Below are 19,480 nucleotides of genomic sequence, written 5' to 3' on the forward strand. Positions count from 1 at the left end.
CTCACCCCAACCAGAATCATCAAGAAAATTCTGGAAGAGGAAGGATCAAATGGCCCAAAATGAGCCAAATAAGTCAGCTTTCTTCCTCACCTTTAAGGTGAGGGTTTAGGAGCTTTGTTTCATATAAAAGCAAGAGAAAGGCTTGAAAACACGGCCATTAGAAGGCAAGAGGGGAGAGCAGCAGAAAAACAAAAAAAAAAAAGGAGGAAAGAGGGGAACGGAACAGAAAAAGGCGAGGGCAGCAAAAACTTTTTTTTTTTTGGAAAACCCATACCAGGCTAAGCGACCAGCCGGATTCCTCATCAAATTTCGACTTCAATTTGAGCCTTTAGAATAATGTCTTCATTTCTGTACTATCCTTGAATGCAATAGAGCAACTTTCGTTTAAAATTTTTTTTATAAAAACGTTTCCAAACCAGTCATATCGAAGCTCCAAGTATCGGGTTCATCAGAGCTGCACCCCACTGTGACGAAGTTTTCTTGACTTCATTTCATAAACTAACACACATCTTCGAGGAATATCTCATGTGCGTTTGACCGCACGACCATTCTCAGTTGGGTAATGGCCATTTAGAGGTCTGATGAAATCTCATAAAATCAAGAAGAGGCTAATGCTCATTTAAAGCCACGAATCAGGTTGTGTTCCACTTTCTTGCAACCTAGCAGTTAAACACAAATTGCATGGTCTTGTTCTAAATTTTTCGTGTGTAGATGTCGAAATCTTGTGTTTGGTTTTGTCCAACTTTGTTTTTTATGGAAGAGAACTTAAAAGATTCATCTTAGTACGTCATTCGGAAGTTTGTTTGGATTTAAGGTATAACAGTTTCCTTGCTTCGTCAGCATATGCGATGCTTGCTGAAGGTGATGGCAAGAAATTGCACTTTTGCCCCCTGACTTTTGCATAATTACACTAAGACCCAAAAGTTTGTGAAAATGAATCAAATCTACCCCCTTTTCAAGTTTTGATCCTCTTTTATATATTTTATACATGTTTTTGAGCAAATTATTTTGGGATTTTAGGGCATAATTAAGGCTTAATAATTTTGTTAGATTTATCTTCCTATATAAACTTGTTTTGCTTTTGTTGGGTTTAGAAAAATAAATTTAGATTTGCATTTAAAATTATTTAGTTGGGTTTGGCAAATGGATTATTGGTTTATTTTCTTTGGATTATGGCATGGATTTGGAGGTTAAAACCCAAACATTTTTTGTTGGGTTTGCTTGGTCAAAAGACAGGGTTGGCCTGTGTTTTTTCTTTGGATTTCTTGCTGGGCCAAGAGATCTTTGGCCCACAAAAATAAATAAAAAGACCTAGAGCCCTTGGCTACAAAATTTGATACAAAAATATAATTTAGCCCCTGACCTTTTAAGTAATTTACTATGGCTCTAAAAATTTTAGATTTTTTAATTAGGTCCCTAATTTAATTGTAATTTGACCCCTAAACTTTATTTTTCTTTGATTTTGACCCCTAATCTTTATAATAATTATAATGTAACCCCAAAAACTTTTTATTTTGTAATTAGGTCCCTGACAGCTTTGATTCGAAAATATAAGTTGTTTATCTTCTTTAATTATTAATCATGCCTCATTTAAATGCATTTAATTAGTAAATTTTAGGAATTTCATGATTATCTATATTTTTTATAATAATGAAGTGAATTTGCTATATGTTTGGATTTTCTTTTTAATTGTTAATTAAATTAGTGTCTTGACTATTTTGTTGATTTTGGAGCATAAATAGGGCAAAATTGCACCCCATTTAACCACAACTTCAAGAGAGATACTTTCTATTATTATTTTAAATTCTTTTATGTGCTCTTATGTGTTTTTTATGTGTGATTGTATGTTTTGAGTGGTTTTTTTTTAACTCATTTTATTCATTTTAAGTTTCATTTATTTAATTTTGATGATTATTTAGGAGACAGTTAAATGTCAAATTGTAATAGATAGATGCCCAAAAAATGTATTTAACTAGGCTATGTAATGATAGGTTTTATTTTTGTCAAAATGTAATTAGTTAGATAAATGTAAGAGTTAGATTATTATTTTTCAAATTTCCCCCCTTAGATTGTAGTTAGGATTCTAAATGTAATAGTTAGATCTTTATGTGCGTTTATTTGCTTGTGTGCTTATATGTTTATTCGCTTTCTTTAGAGTCTTTGCATCTAAATATTATATTTATGTGTTACGTGCTCTATGTGTTTTATGTGTTTATTTATTTTAATTATATTTATATGATTTATTTATTTACAATGAATGAATGACATCACCACACTAGTCCAATGCTAGTTGTGGCCTTTTTTCTATTTGCTCACTAATCTAACGCTAGTGAGAACTTATAGACATTGATTAGTTCAATACTAGACTCTTAGAGCTGCCTAAGTACTAGAATTGCATGTTTGTATGACATTTATTGCATTATATATATATTTTTATTTTGAGAGTTTTTTCTCACATTGCATGATTTTTCTTCTATATATCATCTCCTTTATCCCTATGTATGCAAAACATAACATTTAGACTTGCATTCCATTTAGAAAATTAAAAGTAGGTTAGTTCATTTGCTTGACTAGGTTAGGGGAGTCACCCTTCAAATATGGGAAATGAACGAGTATGAATTCTTAATCTTAGTACACTTGTATCCCCTCTACAAAAAGAAAAACCGAGTCAGGACTCTTAGCATCCTGTACCCATTATGTTGCATTAGCCTTTTGTAGATCATGTATATTTATCTATATATATTATAATTTCTTTTTTGAATCCTATCTTTTGTATATTTGTGACCTCTTCTAAGAATCATTACAATTAATGTGATTTGCACCAATTAAATTTTGAAAAAATATTTCAACCCTCCTGATACTTTTAGTTCTAGATTTGCATCCATATAAAAACATCCAAAATGTGATAAGTTTTATAAGTTAGACTAAGAAAATTTTTAACTAAATCTCGCAACTGATTTTGATTATGTTGAAAGGGTGTCTTAGATCAAATCTTTGTCTTTCCTTTCTTCAAACGTGACTCCTGAGCTCTTTTATCTTATTTTCAAATATTTGGAATCATCTAAAAAGGGTTTTATTTATCATTTATTTCAAAATATATTTTTTGGGTGATTTGATACACCTAAAATCAATACCAAGTTATCACTCCTATTTTTTTTAAAAACCCTTTTTAGACTATTATTTTGGGTCAAAACCGTCGCATTTTCTAAATTCCATTTTAGGCTAGTTTTCTTTATTTACCAAAAACTCATCTTTTTAGAACCACCTTCAACTCCCATTTTTCTAAACACCACTTTTTCACTCATCTTTTAATAAAAATTCATTTTTTAACATACTATTTTATTTTAAAAAATGAGACACGATAATTGCTAAAAGAAATTTTTGTCAAGGTGGAGATTTGTTAGGAAATTAACTTAATTTTTTTAGGCAGGTTTCTTATTTTGTATGAAAATAATTAGTTTCCTAATTGATTTTAGTTACTTGAAATAGTAATCAAGAAATTTCCTATTTGTATGAGTTTAGGAATAGGAGTTATTTTTTATTCTGAGCTAGTTTAAGAAGTAGCACTGGTTTCATGTTATTATTTGGATTTTGGCCAAATAATATTTTCTATAAATAGGTGAGTTGACATACTATACAATGGACACACAAGAGGCGACATGTAGTCTTATATATGAGTAGTAAGAGAGAGTTCTTAAGAGATGAGAGGTGGCATATAATAATTGGATTTTAGTTCAAGTTGAATTTTTGTATAAAATTTTGCCTCTCATAATAAAGAACAGGTTTTTCTCCATGGATGTAGGTTCAATGATTGGTGGGGGAATAAATCTAGGTCCCTTCAAAGTCTGGGAATGGATGCAGTTAGTACATGAGTACAATTTGAAAATACATGATGAATACCTTATTACGTGATCGTGATTGGGGTTAGTGATGTTGAGTTGCAAAGTCAAACGATGGTTCGCTTTTCGCTTTAGTACATGAGACGACTAGATGCTAGCAATGATGACTTGGTACTTTACCTACGCTTGATCATAATGGTGTGTGAATATAGATAATCAGAATTTAAGGATTATAAACTTTTACTCATGTGGTGGTGAAAGATTTCAGTTCTATGATTAGTAGTTAAGGCTTAACGATCCAGGGTCAAGGGGATGTAAGCCATGTCTTTGAGTTTCAGGTATAAGCGAGATAGCTTGTGGGAAGAATTTTAATCTATCTTTTGCTAATGAAACTTGTTTTACTTGACTTTGGGAAAATACTCTGTCCTTCTTGTTTAAGCCTCATACTCAAGTTTTTCCTGATACGTGTTGTAAAGTTTGACGCAAAGAATTGATTTAAAAGTTTTCAGTCCAATATTTTATTTTCTCGCCTTTCTAGATATACTTTCAAGATATTGATAGGAAAAGTTGATACAAATGGGCCACTTGGAGCAGCTTGGAATTTTGCGAACTTGTTTTCTTGTTTTAATTAATTGGATGACTTTCTTTTAAGATACTTTCTTGAAACTTGAGTTATTTGGATGATTTTCTTTACTGATATTTTTTTTCTGAAATTTCTTTAATCCTATATTTCATATCCCCACTATTCTACCTATTACATAAAGTTGACTAACAGTTTTAAAAAAAAAATCGAGAATGTAAGCATTTATTCTTGAGAAAGTTATTTTCATGATCATCCATCTTGTAAGATTTCCAATATTTTACTCTTGTTCTATAGATTTATGCTTCACCTTTGGTAAAGGGGAATGAATCCAAGAGCCCCTAGTGAATTTGATGCAAGGGTTGAATCGATAGGAGGACTGCTAACTTTGAGCAGTAAGATATATTATTGTAGAGTTGTAAGAATTAAGTTTTGATTTTTGTTCAATTGAAGATGAAACAAAGGTACAATATGGAGTCTATTATGATTTTTAGGGTATTGGATTATCGATAGTTTATAGGTTTTGGATATGCTTATTATTATATGCTATACAGGAAATCGATGCCATAATGATAGACAGTGACGAGCAAAGGTTAGAATTTCGAGAACAAAATTCTTTTAAGGGGGAGAGAGTGTGAGGACCCGAAAATTCCTTTAGAATTTCCTCCCATTTTTGACACATTAATTTATATTTCCTTCTATATTTCTTTACTTGACTATTTAATTATTTACTAGCCCTAAATTTCATGATAATTTTATTAGTTGAGTTGAGAGTTTTACTTTTACTTTTAAAGTTAGAGTAAGTTAGGGTTTTTGTACATTTTGGTGGTGTGATCGATTGGTGAGGTGTGTGCATTAAATTTGGTAGATAACAGCAGGTATTAAGTAAGAGGAGGTATGTGGTTAAAAAGTGCTAAAAGTAAGTTAATGAATTATAAGTTAAAACAAAAGTACAAGAAAATTAAGAAAGTAGGCTTGAACCGACTCGTGCCATTGGTACCGGTCGAAGGCACCACTTGACCAATATTTTCTTATCCTCATCTTCTTATTTTTCTTTCATTTATCCTTTCCTAATAATTATCCTAGTGTGGCTGTGTGACGACTGGAAAAATTTTCTTATATTTTTCTAAAAATTTCCTTTTACTTGGAATTTATTACTTTAGAATAGCCTTACTACTCATTTACCCCACAATAAGTGCAAATGAACATAGAATTAAGGGTTTTTCCTTTCGTTTTCAAGTTATCGCAAATTAGGGTTTTTACACCTTTTCGTGGTGTAATTATTCGATACGGAGTGTGTATCAAATTTAGTGATTAAGAGTGAATTTTAGATGATATTAAGTGTGTGATTAGAAGTAATAATAATAAGTTAGTGAATTATATGTGAAAACCCTAGTACGTGCGAAATAAGGAAAACGGGTTGAACCGATGTGTACCGTTCGTTACCAATTGAGTGCATCATTTGAATACTACTTTATTACCTTAATCTCCTTGTTTTAATTAAGCTAATTAGCTCTTAATTAACCCTTAAGTTAGCCACCATTATTGACTAAGGAAAAGAGAGATATTTTGGTGGAAATATTTGTGATTAAGCCATTTGTCAAAAATCCAACCAAGGTCTTGATCAAAACCTTTGACCAAGACTATCTTTAGTCTTTATCTTGTAAAATAGAACCAAAAACACCTCATTTTCTTCTTGCTTGGTCGTGACTTAGGAGAGGAAAAATAGAAGAGAGAAAATTTTCCATTTTTCCAACTTGAGAGCTTGCTTGATTCTTGAGAAAATTACCGTAAAACTTGATTCTACTCCGATCAATCTTTGGGAAAGCTTGGATGTGAGCTTGGTGGAACTTTTGGGAGGAAGAAAGTTCTTGTATCACAAGTTATTTTGGAGATTTTGAGGTATTATACTAGAAACCTCCCTTGTTTCTTTCTTATTTTGCAATTTAAGCAAAGCATGGCTTGATTGTGGTGGATTGTATGGAAGATTTCATGGTTTTACTTATTAACTTATAATTTTCAGCTAGGGTTTGTAATTTTCTGTTTTTATTAGTGTTATTTATCTAGAATATGATGTGAATAAGCTCAGATAAGGAGGCGAAGTAGTGTTTCAAGCTAGAATTGTAAAGATTAGCACTTGAATGCATGAATTCCAGTTTTTCAGCTTTGTATTCCCCTGTTCTGCCCAGTTTCATTCGGCCATGATGGAGGCTGAATCAGCCTTAGGTTAAAACATAAAAGTTTTAGGAAATGATGTTTTATAGCTTCCTATAAAATTTCAACTCAATCCGAGTACTGTACCATGTGAAATGACAAAAGTATCCTTGCTGCCATTGGTATAGTTTTGTGGACAGTTTTGACATTTCCTCATTCTGGCTGCATTTTTTCACCTTGATCAGTATCAAATTAGCCTTTGGCCAAAACACAAAACTTTTAGCCCTATATTTCAGCTTTCTAACGCAATTGAAAACATCTCAAACAGAATTGTGTAGCCTGAGTTATTGTCATTTGAATACAGTGCTATTAACCAGCTTGATGGTAAAATTCTGGTTATGTAACTTGTAAATTTAACCTAGATACACTATGAACTGTGTGAGACCCCGGTTGTCCTAAAATATGATTTTATGTGAAAATAATGAATTTTAGGGTAATTTTTATTCCAAATAATTCGAAAATCCCTAATTGGGAATTTGTGAAACCCTAATTGTGCAAAAATTGAAAATTTTTAAGCGAAGCCCTAGTTAGCTATTTCTAATGCAATTGCATGTTCGGATGTGTATTAGATATGTGTATGTATGTTTTCGTATAGTATTATATAGGGTTAAGTGGGTTTAAAAAAGTTAAAAAGCCCTAATCGAGGAAAAACCCTAGTTAAGTAGTGAATTAGAATGAGTAAGTTGGAATTATACCCTAATTTTAGATGTGACATGGAAGTGTTTACTTGTTGGATTTTAAGTGTGATAAGGATTGGTATAGACTAGGTAAGTAAGGTTTAAGGGTGATTAGTGCAATTGCTAAGTGTGATTAGGAATTGTAGACTAGATTAATTATATGCTCTATGGAGTAATTTGAAAGAAATGGAAAGTGAGTTGGGCAAGCGTTGAGGAAGTAAGAAATCATGGAAGCAAGGACTTAAAGGCAATTGGCATACTTTCTTGTGATTGGCCAAGATTTCAAAATATCTATAGTTGTTAGGAGTTGTTGTGTCTTATAATCTTAAGACATAAGAAACCATAGAAGCATAAGTCTTAGAGTTAAAAACAACAAAGGAAAGAGAAGAGGAAAGGAACCGTGAGAGAGAGAGAGAAAAGAGAAGAGAACCGTGAAGAGAAGAATGAGAAGAAGAAGAGCTGTGACTTGTTTCTTGCTTCCCCCTTGCATTTGAAGCTTCCATCTTGAAGTTTGAGGCTTGCTAGCCCTACTCGAGGCTTGGTAGAGGTTGTCTTGACCTTATCCTTCTTCCTTGTTCAAGGTAAGAACCTCTCATGAAACCCTCTTGGATGATCAAGGCTTGTAGCCTTTGAATTTGTTGTGGCTTGATGTTATTGTCTTGGTTAATGTATTGGAGATGATTCTTGGTGGCTGTATATGAAGTTTCATGGTTTAATTTGAAGGAAATGTGTACCTCTAAGTTTTGGCCATGGCTATGGAAATTAGGGTTCCTTGTGGCTTTGATTATCTTGTTGGTTGTGCTTGGTTATTGGCTTGATTATGGAGTAATTTTATGGTTTAAATTTGCTTAAATTTGATTGCATGATAACCGGCCAAGAGGAAGAGAAATTAGGGTTGTTGGGGTTTGGTGTTGGTTCATGTTTGATTGATATTATTGGCTTACAAATGGGGTGTGTGAGATGTTAATTTGGTTGGTTAGGTTGAGAAGGTAAGGTACGAGATTTTGGGTGAGAAACCCTAGTGTGAGGGTGTAGACACCAAATTTAAAATAATTTTATCCTAATTTTATTTTTATTAATAATTCTCTCAATTCCATGATTTTAAGTTCTTAGACTTTTAGCATTTGTATAAGCATTTTAGTGTTTTTTTTTACTATTATTATCTATCATTTTTATTTTAGTTTTATTTTTGCGTTCATTTTTACTCCTTTAGCTATTTATTTTGTAAGACTTTTTAGCATAAAATTTGCAAAAAAAAAAGGAAAATCTTAGTTTTATTTTTTATCTTTTGGTTATTAATTTTGTACATTTACTTAATTAAGTGTTAAAAAAAAGGAAAAAAAGGGAAACCCGATAACGGGTTTTGGGCTGTTTAAGAAGTTCTGAAAAAAAAGAAGAAAAGGCCGCACATGCATGCGGCAAGAAATCACTCTCACGGGAGCTTGTTTCTGGTGGGCTTGGCACCCAACGGATCTGATGGCCCTAGGATGCCCAGCAAACCTCCACTCTCATCCTCACCTTTGAGGTGAGGGTTTGAGAGTGGTGTCTTTGGTATAAATAGAACAGAAAACACAGCCGAAGGGGGGGTGACGGCTGAAAATCTGAAAAGGGAGGAGGTTGGATGACGGCTGGGTTTGAGCAAGAAACAAAACGAGAGCTGGGGGTTTTAGGGGCTGGGAAAAAGCTAGAAACCTGAGGGAGAGAAAATCAGTGACGGCAGAGGAGAATTTGGGAGAGCAGAGAGGGAAGTGTGTTACGCCTAAAGAGAAACCAGAAAAAGAGAGGGAGTGACGGCTAGGTTGTGAGATAGAGAGAGAGTTGGGGGATAACAGATGACGGCAGAGGTGAGCGACTGAGAAACAAAAAGGAGAACGGCTGAGTGAGGAAATCAGAAAAGGAACCAGAAAAGGAGAAAACCAAGAAAGCTAGGGACGACTAAAAATTTTCTGGGGGTAAAGGAAAGCTGTGGGCAACTGAAGGAAAAGAAAGGAACCAAGAGCTGGGTTTGGAGCTGAGAATTAGAGAGTCCGAAAGAAAGGAGAGAACTTCGTGAGGGCTGAACAAGGAGAAGAACCAGATTGGAGCTCCAAGTTGCGATTTTTCCAGCACTGGGCATCTCTGTGGCAGAATCATCTTCATCAGTTTGCGTTTGGACGTCTCGCCTAAGAGCCTTCATGATTGTTCAACCTTATAAGCGTTAAAGGTAATCTCTTTTGCCTTCTACTTCTCATACAAGACTAGATATTCTCTGAACATGCCAAAGATCTTGCTGCTGTTTGTTATGAACGTGCTTTGCTGTTTTGATTCTTATGGCAGCCGAATGGGTTGAGTTTTGTTGAAAATCTATTGTTTAATCTTGTCCTGAGGAAATAAAATCTGATGGTTAATGTTTTTGGAGAAATTGTTGCTCCAAGTTGCTTGTTTGATCTGATATGCCGCAGATTTGGAAAAACCAGAAAATTGTAAGGCTTCATAAACAAATCTGGTTTTGCTAGCTTTTCCTCTCACTTAGATTTTCCTCTTGTTTGCGCGCTTTGTATTGAATCTTGATGAGGTAATTGGGAGTCTTTCTATAGTTTTTTTTCTCTGATGAATCTATGAGGTTTGCTAGAGTCATAGATGGGTACATGTGTGCATGAAAGTCTGCTACAACAGGTTTGAAGTTCTGACTTGTTGCGGCAAATTTTTGAACAAATAACTCGAATTTTTGGGCTGCTGAAGTTTTCAAAATGGCTTAAGCTACCTCTTGGGTTTCGTTTGTTGTGTCATGGTATCCCATGTGTGTGTTTGCTGCCATTTCAAGTAGTAAGATGAGATATACCGTTGGACTGCAACAAGTAGTTAATATTGGACTGCAACAAGTAGTTAAAAATTACGGTAGCCGTGACTTCCCTTTTGTTTGTTCATGTTTTGGGCTATTAGTGTTCGATTCCTATGATAGTGGGCTGTAGGCATGTTGGCTGTGAGTATCTTCATGCCCTTGCTGCGTTCCCTTGCGTTCTGGAGATACGCATGCTTGTAGTGTTTCTTGATGCATGAAATCTCAGGTCTCTTTTGTTGCTCTGTGTGTGTTTGGGTCACCTTTATTGCTTTAATCTATCCAATGAAGTGCTTTAACATTGGATTTCTGTTAAGATGATAGTTGGAATTCTGGTTTGAACGATGAAAAGCTGCACTTCATCCTCACACTTTGCTGCTTTCTTTTTCTTCCCGTAACAGCTCACAAAACTGGTTTTAATCTTCTTTTGCTAGCTTAATTTGGTGTTGAAGGAATGAAATGGAAGGTTTGGTGTTAATGTTTGTGTGTTTGGGTTCAAGGAAAGCTTGAAACATGTCTAAACATTGCTGGAAAATGCACAGAGCAGGATTGCCGAACCATTTTGCATTGAATTCTCCAGTATTTGCATGATTTTTCCTTCTATGTTCTGGTTTGTTTGAATGTCAAAATTGTGTTACATGTTGCTTAGATAGGGTCTTGGATGTTTCTGTTAATCAACTGGCAGGTGATGTCCGTAATGTCTTCGCCTAATTTTACAAGGGAAGTACATTTTACTGATGCCAAAAATCTTTAATTCATGTTTCTGAGTCGATCATGGTCGAGATATTTCAGTCTTCTTTAGGTGAAAACCCGAAAGGGCACCTCGAAAGAAAAAGAAAAGTGAAAGAAAAAAAAAAGAAAAAAAAAGAGAAAGAAAAGAAAAAGGAAAAGAGAAAAGAAAAACAACAAAAGCAAAAATAAAAGGGTGGGGGCAACCTTGGTGAAAACCCGAAAGGGCGCCAAGGTAGGTTTTCACAACAGTCAAGCTCGAGAAGGAACAGCTGGTGACCTGGTTCATTGAGGGTTTTCCTCATATTTGTGAAACTTCTGCCAGTATCGGATTCCGAAGCGAAATATCCGAAGTCTTGAATATGATATTCATTGGCTAAATTTGTATTTTCTGTATAAACACCTTTTTACAAAATGTAAATCTCCTGGTTTCTTTAATTCATTTGCATTCTACTATCTATGGTTGTCTGCATTCTTTTGCATGTTCATCTTTGCCTGACATAGGAAATAATCTTGCATATACATTGATTGTTATGTGATAAATTTTCACGCATCATTCTTTCACCATTGAATTCAAATGAATGATAAACCCTAAGGTTTGGGCAAAGATAAGGGATTCAATCATCAGCTACAGTGAGTAACATGCAACAAAGCTACCACTTGGATTGGGTGACGTGGTAAATCCGTATTTTATCTGTCTCAGAATTTGAAAGGTTTCAAGTTCGACTAAGGCAAACGTCGCAAAGCAGAAGTAAAAGCATCACAAGACTCATGTTTACACGATTCTCAAGGCAAACCGGATCAAATAATGGTGGCAAGTCCATTATTTCTTCTTTTCTTGCAGGAATGTTGCATTTACAAACAAAAGCAGCCGCTCTCTTTTTCGCGCATAAATCAATGACAGACAAAGCTTCCCAGTAAGCAAGGATCGATGTTATTTGCAAAATTCGATCACAAGAAACAACATCAGTTCTCGCTTCAATCACAATGATCCAAATTTCCTTCTTGGTGTAAAAGTTGAACTATTCTCAAAAAAAAAAAAAAAAAAACTCAATTCATTGTTTAAACTTTCCCAGTGAAGTCCTTTTAAATTCTGTTCGGGTCAGTCCCGTTTAAATTCCTGGTCGGGTCAGTCCCGTTTAAATTCTGTTCGGGTCAGTCCCGTTTAAATTCTGTTCGGGTCAGTCCCGTTTAAATTCTGTTCGGGTCAAGTCCGTTTAAATTCCTGTTCGGGTCAGTCCCGTTTAAATTCTGTTCGGGTCAGTCCCGTTTAAATTCTGTTCGGGTCAGTCCCGTTTAAATTCTTGTTCGGGTCAGTCCCGTTTAAATTCTGTTCGGGTTAGTCCCGTTTAAATTCTGTTCGGGTCAGTCCCGTGTTATAATTCCTGTTCGTTGGAATCTTTTGCAGCCCAATAACACAGGTAAGTATTTGGTGTCTACTTCTTTGTCTCAAGTTTTTTCAAAACTTAGACAAAGAGGGGCAAACTGTAGACACCAAATTTTGAATAATTTTATGTAGCATCTATTTCATGATTTTCATTTTAGATTGCTTGCATTTTGGTTCGTTATTGTGTGTTTTGCACTATTAGTTGTTATGATATTTTAGTTTTATTCATTTTCGCCCTTTTAGTTGACCTATTTCATTTGCTATTTATTTTTATTTACTTTTAGTTTTTTAGTTTTAGCTTTTAAGTCTAAGATTAGCATAGAGTTTTTTAGAAAAAAAAAGAAAAAAGAAAAAAAAAGGAAAGGGAAGAAAATTGTTCACAAAATATGTTTATTTCTTTAAATTCAATCTTTGGGCACTTTAGTTATTTTTATTAAGTTATTTTGAGAAAAAGAAAATAATGAAAAATTGAAAAATTAATTAAAAAATGGCCATTTTTGTTTAGTTTTTTGTTTAAAATTATTTTTTTTGTTTTGTTTTATTTTGTTATTATTATTATTACCTGGTTTGTGTAATTTTGTTATTATTATTATTTATATTTTATTTTATCATTTCTGTAATTATCATTTTAGTCTTATTCAAAAAAAAAAAAAAATGGTCGCGCATGCAAGCTGCATATTTTGCAGCTTGCAAGGACAGTCTCGCATGTCCCATTTGATGGCTGGATTTTAATGTGGATTAAGCCATTCATCCTCACCTTTGAGGTGAGGGTTTGGGTCTGATATAAAGAGAAAAAGAAACCACAGCCGCGGGGGGAGTTTTTGGGTTTAACGGAAAAAGCATACGGCAAAAGGAAGTGGACGGCTAGAGGGGTTTTGAGAGAGTCATCGGTAGAGGAGAGACAAGGGGGTAACGACGGGGTTTTAGAGAAAAGAAAGCAGCTTTGAGGGAGATTAAAACAGAAAGGAAGGCTCACCGGCGGTTAGGATTAGAGAGTGAAAGAGAGGGAACTGAGCAAACGAACGAAACTGAGGAAGAAGAAGCCCACGGCTCTCTTCAGTTTTCCATCATCATCGAAAGGCCAAGTTGCCCGCTGAAGATCTTTCCAAGCTGCCTCCTTTTGCTGCTCAGGTATATGAACGTTTACTTCCTCTTTTAAAATCTGTTTGATATTAACGTTGTATCCTTGCCATGTTTGGGTTCGGAATTTTTGATTTGGCAGAGTGCAATGGGTAGAACATCGTGGGCTTGTGGTTTGTAGCTTAAAGCTGTTGTTTTTTTTTGATGTTTTTTTTGGCATGTTGGGCATGGTAGGGTCTGATTTTGGTTGGGCGTTAGATTATATTTCGTCCCTAGACTGCATTTTAGTAGCAAGATCATACCTTTGAAAAGAAAAGGCATTTATATGGCACGGCCCATTTCCATTTTGAATCTGTTTTGTTTCGTTGGATGTGGGAGTCTTGTTCTGGTTTTATTGCTGCAAGTGTCATCCCTTCTTTTGCTGCATTTCTACCTAATCATTTTGGTTTAGAGTGTTTGTTAATTACCTGGGTTAAGAGCAATGTCCGTTTGGTGTTCGACGAAATGCCCAACCGAAAATGCTACTAGAAAGCTGACTTCATTTCTCTGCCGTGGCATGTTCGTCCATTTGGTTTGATTTGCAATGACTGGCTTCCTACAGTGGGGTTGTGTAGATGTTGAAATTTTAGGGGGGTTTTGGGAACGAATTTGCTGGATTTGGTTTGGAATTGTGAGTGTTGCTTGAATAAGCTATGAAAATGGCGTCTGAAAAATGGTAAAAACCCAACGAAGAAGATGAAGTTCCGTAGCTTGAAGCTTCGTAGCTTGTCTGAAAATAATTCTGAAAACCCCCTTTAATTGTTACCTAATTTCCCTGTCGCCCCAAAACCTTCATAAGTCCTTCAATTGGGTCCTTATTTGCATTGCATTGAAACCCCTCAAGTCTCCCCTTATTCTGATATGGCCCGAAATCTGGAAAATTGAACTAATTTTACCCTTTTAAGTTTAATCCTTTGTTTGCATATTTTTATGTGATTTGTTTGGATAGATTAATTCTTGTTTGTAGGTTATAATTGAGGTTTAATAATTTTATTTGGATTTTATCATGATTGGGTTCAATAAAACAAGTGGTGTGGGCTAAGAGTTTTTTTTTGTTTGGGTTTAAGAAAGTGGATTTTGGTTTGGGCCAAGGGATAGAAGCCCACCGATTTTGTTGGGCTTTCGGTTGGGCTTTGAAGGTTTTGGCCCAAGCAAATAAGAAAATGGCCCAATGGTTTGGACCATTAAGAAATCAGAAAATGATTTTGCAAATCGGTCCTTGAAGTTCTCCTTAACTGTACTGTGCCCCTGGATATTTTCAACTACTTTCAATTCAGTCCCTGGTTTAATTGCAAATGAGTCCCTGAACTTTATTTTTCTTTAATTTTGGCCCCAAAATTTTGCCAATCTTTGCAATCAAGTCCTTTCTTCTCTTGACTTCTTAAATGTGGGTTGTTGACATGATTTAATTGATTCAAATTCATGTTTATTTTTATCCTTTGTGATTATTTGTCAAATAAATTGGCACCTTGACTCCTTTATTATTTTGGAGGGTAAATAAGTTGACTTCACTCCATTAGAGCTTCATTTCAAGGGAGGTATAATTTCTTTTATCCCTTTTGTCTCTCCTATGTGATCCAATGTGCTAAGTGTGAATCGCATGCCTAATTTGCTTTCATTACCATTCTTTAGTTCCATTATATCATTCATTCTTGCTTTTATTAAATTATTCTTTTAAATGGGGTATGTGTACACCTCTTGGCTTGTAATAGATAGGGCTTGGTGAGCTTTCTTGTCCATTTTCCCTTTCCCCCCCTTTGTTTTAGTTAGCAAATGTAATAAGTTCATTGCTTGCTTTCGTTGCTACGTGTTTAATCGCTTTATTAGGTCCTTGCATCTAGTCAAGCATGCTAAGTGTTATGTGCTACGTGTTTATAAGTGATTCGCATGTCTACTCGCTTTTTATAGTCATGAATGAATGTGATGGATGAATGGACGTCACCACACTAGTCCAATGCTAGTTGTGGCCCCCTTTCCCGTCACCACACTAGTCCAATGCTAGTTGTGGCCCCCTTTCTCGTCACCACACTAGTCCAACGCTAGTTGTGGTTCATTGTTCCGTTTCCACTAGTCCAATGCTAGTAGAAATCCATAGAAAGGGCTAGTCCAACGCTAGACCCAATAGGCTTTTTCCTTTCTTTTCATTAGTGCATCATTTGCTTGTTCACCACATATCATACAACTTTCTTTAGTTTTATCATTGGGCATGTTCCTCGAATCCCTTTCCCCTCACTTTAGGTTTTGCATCTCATGCTAGCTATAGGGTTCATTTTGCTTGAGTGTCCCCTTCCGATAAGGAAAACGAGCGAGTGTGGCTACTCAATAGGCTTAGCACGCTAGTTTTGCCTTCTAATCAAAGGAAAAATAGAAGTCGAAAAGTTAGGAGTCAACCCCCGTACCCGACTTGTTGCATTCCTCTAGGGTCATACTTTCATTTTTATCACCCACATACTCTTTTAACCACATTTTTTCACATTTCTCAAACCATACTTTCTCACTACATTTTTCCTATCACGCGCTCATTTTCACCTCACAAATGGAATTCCACTTTACCTTATATATCTATTATTCTATTTTCACACAAACACTTGGATTTTTCATACAATTTCACACATGCACCTTTTCATACACTTGCACACAAACACTTGGATTTTTCATACAATTTCACACGTTCACCTTTTTATACACTTGCACACTTGCACTTTAGCCATCATTTGCATTAATCGACCTCTATAAGGTTTTCCTTTATTGGCCGCCACAATTCATGTGGTTGGGACCAAAAACCTTGCAAGAGACATTTTAGAATTTAGGTTTGCATTTTTTCTTCATTTTGCATTCATGTAGTGCATCCAAATGTAATAAATTCTTTGGTTAAAACAAGAAAATCTTTGATTAAATCATGCAACTAGCCTTGGCTAGGTCAAAGGGGTGCCTTGGATTTTATCCTTGCCTTCCCCTTTGTCAAATGTGACTCCCGAACCTTTTTCTTTGGTTTACGTGGATTAGGAGTCGGTTAAAAGGGGTTTCTTACTACTTTTTCCTATTTTTCCTTTAAAAATTCATTTTTTGGTGACTTGGTACACCTTAACTCATTACCAAGTGGCGACTCCAATTTTTATTTCAAAAAACCCTTTTTAAACTATAATTTTGGGTCAAATCGTCGCATTCTCAAACCCCCATTTAGACCAACTTTTCTTTTAAATCAAAATTCATTTTTCAAATCACAAAAATACATTTTTTTAAAAACCATTTATTTATATATCAAAAAGTGGGGCGCGACACCAAGATTAAAAAATTATGCTATACCATTGCTGTCTGCTCAGTTTGGTCAATAAGTTCCAAAGTTTGGAGTTTAAGCATATCCCTTGTACTCGCAATGCTTTCGCTGATACTTTGGCCATCTTATCTTCTATGATTTAACATCTAGATGAGTTGGTAATTGAACCTATTTAGATTCAACTTTAGAATAAATCGGTACATTGTCTAGTTGTGGAAGAGACTTCTGATGATCGTTTCTGGTGTAGCGGTATCAAGGAATTTATAACGACAAGATCTTATCCTTCAGGCACCGATTCAGCCGCTAAGAGTTTTTTATGCAGAATGTCGCCAAAATTCTTCTTGAACGGAGAGGGTTATATAAGAAGACATCAGATTTAGGCCTTTTAAGGTGCATCAATAGAAAGGAAGCTGATTATATGATAAAAAAGTGCACAACGATGTATGTAGACCCTACATGAATGGACACTTATTGGCTAAGAAAATCATAAGAACTAGATATTTCCGTCTCACCATGGAGCATGTCTGTGTAGATTTTGTTAGAAAATGCATAAAATGTCAAATGCATGTTGATATTATACGTGCTCCTCATACAGAACTACATAGTATGACTGCTCCTTGGCCATGGTCAATATGGGAAATGGATGTGATTGGAGCCATTGATCACCCTGCCTCGAATGGTCATCGATTCATCCTCATGACAATCAAGTATTTTATCAAATGGGTCAAAGCAACGTCTTATAAGAATGTGACCAAGAAAGTAATAGCCGATTTTATGAGGGATCATATTATCGATCATTTTGGAGTGCCGGAAATATTGATTACTAACAATGCAAGAAATCTCAATAATGACATGGTAGATGTATTATGTGAACAGTTCAAGATCAAACACCAAAATTCTGCTATTTACAGGCTTCAAATTAACGGAGCTGTAGTAGTCGCAAACAAAAAGGTGAAGAAGATCATTTGCAAGATGACGGAAAGACATCGAGATTGGCATGAATAACTACCTTATGCATTACTGGCTTATCGGACTGCAATCAGAACTTCTACTGCGGCAACCTCTTATGCTCTCATGTATGAAATGGAAGCAATACTACCCACAGAGGTTGAGATCCCCTCCATTCACATTTTAATGAAAACTCAATTAGAGGAAACTGAATAGATTAAGCAGCGATATAGGCAGCTATCTCTAATCAATGAAAGCGACTAAATGCTGTCTGCCATGGACAATGTTATCAAAGGCGAATAACCTGTGTTTACAATAAGAAAGTCAAACCTCACTTATTGAAAGAAGGAGATAAGGTCCTAAAACGAACTCTTCCTATTTAAGATGAAACCAAAGGAAAATTTGTCCCAAATTGATAGGGACCTTTTGTTGTTAAGAAGGTATTGTTTGTAGGAGCACTCATTCTCATGAAAATGGATGGACAAGTTTTTCCTTAACCAATCAATTCAAATATATGTAAGAAATTTTTTATCTGATTATATGATTTTTCTTTTTTAAACACTATCTAGGGTGGACTAAAAGGCGGGTCTTCTTCGTTTTTCCTTTTGAACATTTTACCCCTAGTTTTTCCCTATAAACTTTTAGAATAATCTACTCTTTCGTTTGATAACCCCTAAGGATCACAAACCCTACAATGAGGCAGATTTTATTTTTCGTTTGTTAAAAAAAATCAGTCAAAAGCTAAATTGAGGCAATTTTTAGTTTCAATAACCTTATATTGAGACAAATTTTGATAGGATGCGATCCTAAGATTTTTAAAATCCCTTGAACGATCTGCTTTTAAGCTTTAACATTTTTAACACTCCACCTGACTCAATGCCAACAAATTAAATGGTTGGATCAAGAATTTGGTTATTCAAAGTTGGACCCTGATTTACTATTGAGATTAAGTGGATTGGTGGCTGTTACCAATTGAAAATTTTAATGAGTGATATCATTGTTTTAAGAGTTTGGTAAGAAGCACTGAACATGAAAGATGAAAAGTTGAAAAACATGGAGATACTTGATGGTAAACCTAGGCAAGAGATTCAAGAATCAAGGAAAAGATGGAATCCAATGTTGATTTTGGACGTGAATCGATGGATTCTTTCTCACAACTCCATCAGTTGATACTTCATGTCGAATGGTTATTAAATTCGGATTATGTTCTTGGGGTGGTGTGGCACATGTCCTAAAGAAACAAAGAGTCTAATTTCCATGCGCCAGATGACTCTTACAATTACGAGTTTTTCGTTTTAAGTGGAGTCTTGAAAATCACATGTGGTGAGACAGTCCTGAGGATAGAAAGAAGTATGGTAATTTTACCACTTGATTGTCTCAATAATTAGGGTTAGAACTCATAGAAGAGGATCTCAAGTTACAAGTGGTGGTGAAAAGAAATCCTGTAAAGGAAGATAGTGAATTGAGGCACCTTCTCGCGAGTCAACTAAAGGTTGAACTCGAGGTAACTACACATGTTCATTTACCGATTGAATCAATTTGGTGTCAGAATTGTATTGATTCGAGTGTGTATTTCGATACAATATTATTTGGTAGTTGAACGCAAATGATTGCTGTAGACACAAAAAAAAATTTTATATTATTTATTTATTTTTATTCTTATTTCATTTTTATTTCTTATCTTTTCTTTTCTAACGAAAATCATTTCACTTCATTTTTGTTTGATTGTTTTTGCAGAAAAAATTAGAAAGAAAAGAAAAAGAAAGACGAAAAAGGAAAAGTAAAGAAAAGATGAAAAAAATGAAAAATCAAATTTTTGTAAAAAAAAAAAGATAAAAATGAAGAAGACGCATAAGCTGGTACAGAAACCAGCATGGAGTACACAATTGCAA

General features: G+C 34.9%; 1 long non-coding RNA gene across 1 annotated transcript; it reads left to right on the top strand.

Moving 5' to 3' along the window:
* The first annotated feature begins 13,813 nt into the window (after positions 1–13,813).
* LOC140005318 (uncharacterized) lies at positions 13,814–19,250 on the top strand. Its single transcript, XR_011813130.1, has 2 exons — positions 13,814–14,901; positions 16,888–19,250. It is a non-coding gene; the product is annotated as an uncharacterized lncRNA (long non-coding RNA).
* The last annotated feature ends 230 nt before the right edge of the window (positions 19,251–19,480 follow it).

The sequence above is a fragment of the Coffea arabica genome, chromosome 4c, assembly GCF_036785885.1.
Source record: "Coffea arabica cultivar ET-39 chromosome 4c, Coffea Arabica ET-39 HiFi, whole genome shotgun sequence".
NCBI lineage: Eukaryota > Viridiplantae > Streptophyta > Magnoliopsida > Gentianales > Rubiaceae > Coffea > Coffea arabica.